The sequence below is a fragment of the Passer domesticus genome, unplaced genomic scaffold (assembly GCF_036417665.1).
Source record: "Passer domesticus isolate bPasDom1 unplaced genomic scaffold, bPasDom1.hap1 HAP1_SCAFFOLD_37, whole genome shotgun sequence".
Taxonomy (NCBI): Eukaryota; Metazoa; Chordata; class Aves; order Passeriformes; family Passeridae; genus Passer; species Passer domesticus.
Window position 1 is genome coordinate 1,562,726 of NW_026990149.1, and position 8,373 is coordinate 1,571,098.

Consider the following 8,373-nt stretch of genomic DNA (forward strand, 5'->3'; position numbering starts at 1 on the left):
AGTAAACGGGAGAGTTCCCAGCTCGGAGAGGCCCCAGCAGAGGAGGGGACTTGGCCGTCCTTGAGACCCTTTAAGGCTCTTCAGACCCCTTTGAAGGGGACATTTTTAGGATTTTTCTGGGGGGATCTCAACACTACTAGGGTGTTTTTTCCACCCCATTTTAGGGTGTTTGAGAGGACGCAGCCCCACAAGCCCCTTTTAAGGGGGGGATCATGACAGCTTTAAGTGACATTTTTATGGGACCCCACCCCCCATTCCAAGCTCCTGTAGGGGACGTTTTGCCCCCCAGGGTGGATTTTTGGGGTTCTCTCTACCATCGCTGCTTTAAGGGCTCCTGCTATGGTCAGGTCCTACTATAAGTCCCCTTAAAAGGGCAACACCACTCCCGTTGATTCCGACAGCGGAGCCCGGGGAGGGGTTGGACATCCTGGAAAGGTTGGGGGTCCCAGGGGGGTTTGGGGGTCCCAGGAGGGTTTGGGGGTACCTGGGTGATGGTGATGGGGACTCTGTGCTGGGCATAAACTGTTGTGAGGGGTTCCCAGGGGGGTTTGTGTATACTGGGGGTTTTTGAGGTCATGGTGGAGTTTTGGGGGTTCCCAAAGGGAGTTTTCAGGGGTCCCAGAGGGGGGGATTAGGCGATCCCAAGGGGAACGCAAGGCTGTTTTGGGATACCTGCTGGCGACGGAGATGGGGATCCCATGCCAGGTATGAACCTTCTCAAGGGGGTCTGGAGGGGTGTTGGGACGTCCTGTGGGAATTTTGATGTCCTGAGAAGGTTTGGGGGGGTCTGTATGGGGTTTTGCAGTCTTGGGGAGCTTTTGGAGAGGCTAGGGATGATATTGGGGTCCCACGGAAGCTGGGATGTTCCAGAGGGTTTGGGGTTCCCGGGAGGCTTTCTGGGTACCTGGGCGATGCCAGTGACACAGCTGAGGCCTCGTGCTGGGAATGAACCTTCTCACTGAGCATGGGCAGTGTCAGCGTGTTCAGGGAGATCCTGGGTGACCCCTAACCCCAGGGGACCCCAAATGCTAAGGGACTCCCCTCAGTGCTGGATCTGCTGCAGGCAGGGAGGCACCAGCACTTGGACCCCAGCCCCCACCATCACAGAGGGGCTGTGGAAGAAATCAGGGGGGGCACAGACAGGTCGGGGGGGACCCCCAAAGTCCTGGGAATGGGGGAACACAGGGGAACTCACAGAAATCCCCACTGGGGACTTAGGGGTGACCCAAGGAGGAGTTTGGGGGGGCTGGATGGGTCATGGGGGGATCTCCAAGCGTCTGGGAAGGGGAGAAGAACAGGGTGACCCCCAGGTTGGGTTTGGAGCGAACCAGATTGGAGCTTCCAGACACCAAATCCAATGAGGATAACAATGCTGATGGCAGCACTGACAGACACAGCGACCACCAGGGTGAGATTCCTGCTGGATTCCAGCTCTGGGAAGCACGGCATGGTGAGGAGGGGAGGGGAACCCCCATCCCACTGCTCCACAGTCCCAAATTCCCAGTTCCCACATTCCATGTTCCCAGCCTCAGCCCAGGAGCAGATCCCAGGCTCTGGCATTCCGGGATGCTCCGCCCGGCGCAGGGGCTGCTCCTGCTCCTCCAGCAGCGCTTCGATCCTGCCCAGGTGTGGAACGATCCGGGATTTCATCCCCTTCATCCAGCTGGTATCAATGGTGCTGGGGTAGAATCTGTATGCATGGCAGGACAGTGTCAGGATCCCGTGTTCCACTTTTTGGGACACACGGACATCAGGGGGCTCTGGGATGGGGTAACGGTGAGATGCATCCATGGAATTCCATGGCAGTGGGACAGGGCTGAGATCTCCCCATGGAATTCCATAGCAATGGCATGGCAGTGAGATCCATCTACAGAATTCCCATGGGAATGGGACAACAGTGGGATTCAACCATGGAAGTCCCATGGGAATGGGATGACAGATCTATCAATGGAATTCCCTTGGTAATTCCCATGTTGGCAGATTTTGTCCTCCCAAATCCTGCATTCTCAATTCCCACATTCCCATGGGAACTCTGCCCTCCCCACCTTTACACTGCAGCTCCTCCCGCCCATATCTGACATATTTCTGGAGCCACTCCACGCAGCTGTGCCCTGGGGAATTTGTTCATTCCTCGGGCTCCATCTCCCGGATCCCCATGGCAGTCCCACAGTTGCCATGGCAGCCCCAGAGATGCCCCAGGCGCGGCTGCCCCCGCTCAGCCCCGCTCTGGCTGTGCCGCTCCCGCAGCACCTGCAGCTCCCCGGTGGCCCCGTGCCGGTGCCGCTCGTTGTGCATGCTCTGTCTGTGCTGAGATCCCGGCTCGGCTCCAGCTGCCACCCCCGGCGGCTGCGGCAGTGCTGGAAGGGGATCCCATCCAGAGACCCCATGGACACCAACCGGGGGAACCCCGGGCTGGGCTCCAACAGTACCACGGGCAGGGAACACAGGGGCAGGAGAACTGGGGGGGGACAGGGGGCTCTCAGTGCCCGGCAAAGGGGTAAAAGGGTGTCTCGTTTCTCAGGAATAGGGGTGCGGGAGGGTGTCAGTGGGGTGACGGAAATGGGGGAAGGCAGGGACATGGAGAGGTAGAAGGGAATTCCAGGGGGTCCTTGAGCCCAGGAAAGGGGAGTCCAGGGTGGGGACACCTGGGATGTTGGGAAAGGGGGAGTTCAGGAGGTCTCTGGTTTTGCAGAAAGGAGGGGCTAGGGGCTGGGAAAGGCAGGAATGGGGTTCCAAGGTGTTCCAGGCCGTCAAGCCCACGGCAAGTCTGCAGGCTGGGAGCCATGGATGGCTGGGAAAATGGGGAGCAGAGGGTCCTGATGTCTGGAAATGGGGGATTCAGGAGGGTCCCTGTGCAGGATAAAGAGAGCAAGGGGGTCCCGTGCCGGGGGTCCCACCCCCCCTCTCTCGCCAAGGAGTGCCCCCAGTCCCAGCGCTGCAGCCATCGTGCTGCTCCTACTCCCTCCCAGCATGATCCCAGTATGGTCCCAGTACAGCCCAGTCACTCCTACTCCTGGCATCCCCGCTCTACATTCCGCCCTGTCCCGGCTCTATCTCCACTCCTCCCGAGGGCTACGAGGGCTTCGGAAATGGGGGAGGAGGAGGAGGAGGGAGGGAGGAAGAGGTTGAGCGGATAGGAGAGAGGGAACCACGCCGCTCCGGCGCTTCCTGAACCCGCAGCACCCTCCTGCCAGGGAGCTGTGCAGAGCCACAAGGTCCCCCCGAGCCTCCTCCTCTCCAGGCTGAGCCCCTTTCCCAGCTCGCTCAGCCCCTCCGGCTGTTCCAGCCGGGACAGAACACCAGTGCTACACAGAGAGCAAGAGACAGACCTGACAGAGGTGCCTCTAGCACCACATTTTAGGTTTTCCCTAATACTTACAGAAAGACTCTTCACAAAGTTAAGGCAGTAGTTCAAGTGACAATCTCCTTTGAAAATCACTGCGGCCCGGCCCCGGCCCGAGCCCGCCGGAACCCGCCCGGCCCCGCCGGAACCCGGCCCGGCCCCGAGGTTCGGGCGCCGCGGTTGCCTGGTAACCGCGCGGGCGGCAGCGTCTGTGACAGCGGCGCGGCCTCAGTTGCCCGAGAACGCGGCCCTGGCTGGGTGTGCGCAGCCTGGGCTCGTACAGGCAGCTACACTGGGCGATTCGCCGAGTGAATTGTTCGCGGAGCATTGGTCTCTGCGAGTGAGTCCTTTGAATTCGCGGAGCACTGTGCCCCACTGAGAATTCCGAAACGTGCAGAGCATTGGCCTCTGCAAACAACATCCTGCACGTGCAGAGCATTGGCCTCTGCTAGGAGTCCTCAGTTCGCGGAGCATTGGTCTCTGCAGAGGATTCCTCAACGTGCAGAGCATTGGCCTCTGGAAAAGAGCGTGAATTTCCTTTGAAGGTAAAGATTGACTAAAGTTGAACTGTTTGGTTTTGTCTCATGTGCACTCTGAGAGAGAAGGCCAAAGGGAAATACAGGATGGGATAATGCCAGTCTTCTGGTGCAGCAGTTGAGTGGCATGCACAGCTGAGTGGATGAACAATAGTTCGTCTACTGATTGTGCTTTTTTTTTGCACTGAAGAAATGCAACATTTTCTAAATGTACTCATCTATACTTTTTTTTCCCTATAGTGATTGCTTAAACTGCTTCAAGGTGAATGAGTTCTGTTCCAGTTTCTGTGGGTTGTTATCATCTGGTTATTAAAATTATTAGGGAGAGGCCTCTGAATTGAGGTGCAAACGAGGCAATTTGCCAAAGTCAGTAGTCTGGATTTTATGGAACAGTAAATGTGAGGAAGAGAGAGAAAGGAATAGAAAAAGGGGGGGGTGGGGTGAAGGGGGTGGAGATGGGGTTGGGAAGAGGGGGAAGAAAGAGAATGACAGAGACAGATGAAGTAAAAAATATCACCATTCCATGGATCCCATTGGCATACCATAAAATCCTCTTCTGGTCTTCTCTGTGGTGAGGTATTGCAAAATGTAAGATTCCAATGGATTAATGCAGATTTGGGCAAGGTGGGACCTCCCAGGTACCTCCCTGGGGTGGGGCAAGTTTGACTGTCTATTGCTATTTTCAAGTAATAGAAAATCATTAGCACCAGTATATCCTTTCAGTCTGCCATGAATTGGGTTGTGGATTTTCAGATCTGTTGTGTTACTTTGCATGCCCTGCAATCATCTGGTGCAAGGCCTCAGGAATGGGTCTGGGGACACAGTGGAGGTCTTTGATGGGAGGTTTGTGTGCAAACCTGGCCTCAGCAGAGGAGTCTGTGGCTATGACTTGCCCAGCCTGAAGGCAGACAGAGCTGATTTTCAGGAGAGCTGCTGGCTTTGGCTTTGTTGTGGATCTATTTTTCTCCCTTGGCCTTGTTCACTTCTCTGGAGACCTGAGCTAATGGGACAATAGTGTCACCTTTATCTTGTCTCAAGTTCCCTTGTGGGGCTGAATTCCCAGTCCCAAGTTCCACTCAGGAGGCATTTTCAGGGAAGGGTGGGCTTGGGTGCTCTCAGCATCTTTATAGAGTTTTGTCACAGTCGGCAAAATGTCCTTTATAGCAATATTTAAGCCATGAACCATAACATTGCAGTCTCTGCCAAGTCCAGTGAGGAGCAGCTGAGAGAGCAGGGGGTGTTTAGCCTAAAGAAGAGCAGGTCCACGCAAGCTGTTTTTAAGTAATATTTAAGCTACAGCTTTGTCTGCTCTAAGCATTATTCATGCTCAGCTTTTTAGCTCCAGGTTTCAGTATGATCCATTTTTGAATTGCACAAGGTGGTCATCTATTTCAAATAAAGTCCAACTAGAGGCCTAACAATACTCACTACTTATGCCAAACAAGCACTTAGCTACTTTCAAATGATATAAAATGTTTAGCAGCAGTATATGGGTTGAGTCTGCCATGAATTGGGTTCTGGGTTTTCAGAGTTCCATTGTTGCTCCTTCCAGTTTTGCTGAGGCCTTGTCGTTCCTGTGTGACATCCTCTCTTCAGAATGGCTTCTGGATTCCCAAAAAAGACACCAACACCTCGTCTTTTGCAGAGGGAAAGACTGCAGCCTAACACTGTGAGTAGCCACTGGGGCTGTGCTCAGGCTGGCAAGTGCCCTGGTGTCCCTGGTGTCCCTGCCCCTGTTGTCCAGCAGCGCTGGGAAGCTGCAGAGCCCCTGCCCAGCTCTTTGTGCTGTGCTGCTGTTGGTGGGGGCTGTCCTGGTGCAGGAGGGAACACTGTGTGATGTTTCAGGGACAGCCCAGCGCCTTGCCTGGCTGTGCCACGGGAGCCAAGTGAAAGCAATGTGCAGCTGAAGCCCTCAGCATGTGCTTCTGTGCTGCCCTTTGCCACAGGAATTCCTTCTGTCAGGCTGGGCACTGCCCTGTGCTGCTGTGACCAACCTGCCCTTGGGCACCTGGGCATGTGGGGGGGAGAGCTCAAACTGTGCCCAAAGCCTTGAGAGCCACGGCTGGTCCCAGCCAGAAGAGCTCCCAAAGCAGCAGTTCTCTCTCAGCTCCTGGGTGGGCACAGCTCCAGCCCTGCAGGCAGCACTGCAGTCAGGGCCACCAAGGTGCCTTGCTGTCTGGAGCTCACTTGGCTGAAGGTGCCCCAGTGCTGAGGCTCTGCCAAGGAGATCCCTGTGTTTTCTTCTCTGGAGGTCTCTGTCAGCCCAGACAGAGAAAACAAATGCTCATTAACAGAGAGAGCTAAAACTTGGACACATTCCTGTGCACCTCCCTCTTGGTACAGCTTTTCTTTCTTGCTTCTCTTGGACTCAGCCAGCAGTGCTGTCTCCTGCTGTGAGTTGTGAGTGTTGTGCAGGGATGGAGTTGGGGCAGTTCTGGGAGCTCCTTCCCACTCTCTGAAAAGGTCACTGACACTTACATTTTTCATTTCCAATGAAATGTAAGAGGAAACAAATGGCCAAAGAGCAGAAATCCCCAAACATGTCACATCAGATCACAGAGAGACTAATGGGCCACAGCCATGTGGTTGGAGTATGTGTATTGCACTCTGTATTGATTGGTTGGTGCTAAGTATTTCAGCAAGTACCTTCCAGGGCTTCCAGAATTGTCCTAGTGGCTGTGATCACAAATTATTCACCAGTGACACTTGATCAAGATAAACCCCTCTGAACAAGCACATCTCTGATCTTCCTGCTAATTTGTTTTTTTTTAATTATTATAATTTTTCATTTTTTTTTCTTTTTTTCCTTTCAGTTGCCTCCGTTTAAGTTCCAGCAGGAGAAGTTTGTCAGCATGAAGAAGGAGGCCAGCACTGGGGGGAGGATTCTGCCCAGAATTGGCCCATGGATAGACCTGGGCAAGACTGGTCCAAAGGTAGCCTTTTCCTGCTCTTTTCCTTTCTGTTTGATGGCAAGTTTGAAGAGGGTGTGTGCTTGTGACAGGCTTGCCTCCAGCAAAACACCTCAGTGTCCAGGTGCTGTTGTCATTGCAAGCTGCTGGCAGTGGTGGACTGGGAGTCCTGATGTGCACTGAGGCAACACAAATAACCTCTGCTGCAGCTGCTGGGCTGTGCTGGAGTGTGGTTGCCATTGCTAAAACAATGGGGGAAGGCTGGGGACACAAAGGCACAGCATTGCCATGTGCCATTCCCCTGCTGAAGGAGCCACCTCTTGCTTTGGTGTGGTCACCATCAAATGCTCGGGGTCACAGGATTCCCTCCACAGTGGCAGCATTGGCCTTGGAAGGCCGAGGACCTGCAGGAATTCCTTCAGATTTAGCAAAACCAATTGCATTCCTTCTTTGGGTTGGAACAATATGTTGGACCCTGACGGGGTGTTAGATTTTGCAGGCTGCCAGATGTGCAGGGGACTGGCCCTGGGCAGAGGGGAATAGATGTGCTTTCTGTGGATCAGTGCCTACTTAGAGGTGTGTTTGAAGCTGCTTTTGTGGCAGGACTGGCTCAGTAGAAAGCACAGTCCAAAGGGGCAGGTGAGCCAGGTGGGCTGTTGAGCAGGAAACTGGCAGTAAGACACATGGAACAAAGTGGTTCAGGATTGCCCTGGAGAGGGGCCTTGTGGAGAAAGAAAGGTGGAGAAATCAAAAGAGCAGCTTGGCTTGAGCCTGCTGGAAGCTGATCAAGCAGTTCTTGATCAGCTCCGAGCAGAGGTGGGTGAGGCACTGTTTGCCCAGTGTGTCCTGGGCAGATGTGCTCCCCCAGAGTCTGCACTTCACTGGGGATCAGTGTAAGATTGTCCTTCATGAGCCTTCCTCCCAGCAGCTGAAGCTGTCCCTGCTCTCTCTCGCCTCTCCAGCTGCCGTCAGCTGCCCCGAAACAGAGCATGTTTCAGGTTTCCCCACCAGAGATGGTGTTTGAGAACTTCGTGGCTCAGGAGGTCTCTGAAATGGTGCTGTCTGTGACGAATAAGGACAAGGTGAGTGCTGGCACCTGGAGCTTTAAACCTGTGCTGGAAGAGGAGAGTGCTGTCATTGCCCGAGTGTCCAGCAAAGCAAGTTATCTGCTGCAACACATGCAGAAGAAAATGTCTCAGCAGCTGGCTCTGCAAGATGGTGGAAATCTTCCTGTGCTGGGAATTGTGCCCTGATTTTGGACACGCACTGATGGTGCAGATGACTTGATGTGGTCGGTCAGGTGCTCTGTCTCCATCCTGCTGGTGCTGACCTGCTTGGCCCTTCCTTGCCACCAGGCACTGCCCCAATGGCCCTGGCCAAAATGCTGGAGCCAGAGAGAAGGGATTCCAGTTGACCCTTGTGAATGATGTGCCTGTACCTGCAGAGCTGCAAATGCTTTGGAAAAGGGGTCAAGGAGGGATGTCAGCAGGGCAGGGACAGGTCTCCTGTCGTCCTGTGTGCACAAGGGGCGAAATCATCATTTGATGTCTTTGCTGCAGATTCCTCGGCTGGTGAAGGTGTGCAT

The 8,373-nt window shown here is 54.4% G+C and overlaps 1 long non-coding RNA gene across 1 annotated transcript; it reads left to right on the plus strand.

Moving 5' to 3' along the window:
* Positions 1–5,442: 5,442 nt before the first annotated feature.
* On the plus strand, positions 5,443–7,867 carry LOC135292567 (uncharacterized). The gene is made up of 3 exons (XR_010354804.1): positions 5,443–5,548; positions 6,693–6,812; positions 7,751–7,867. It is a non-coding gene; the product is annotated as an uncharacterized LOC135292567 (long non-coding RNA).
* Positions 7,868–8,373: the final 506 nt, after the last annotated feature.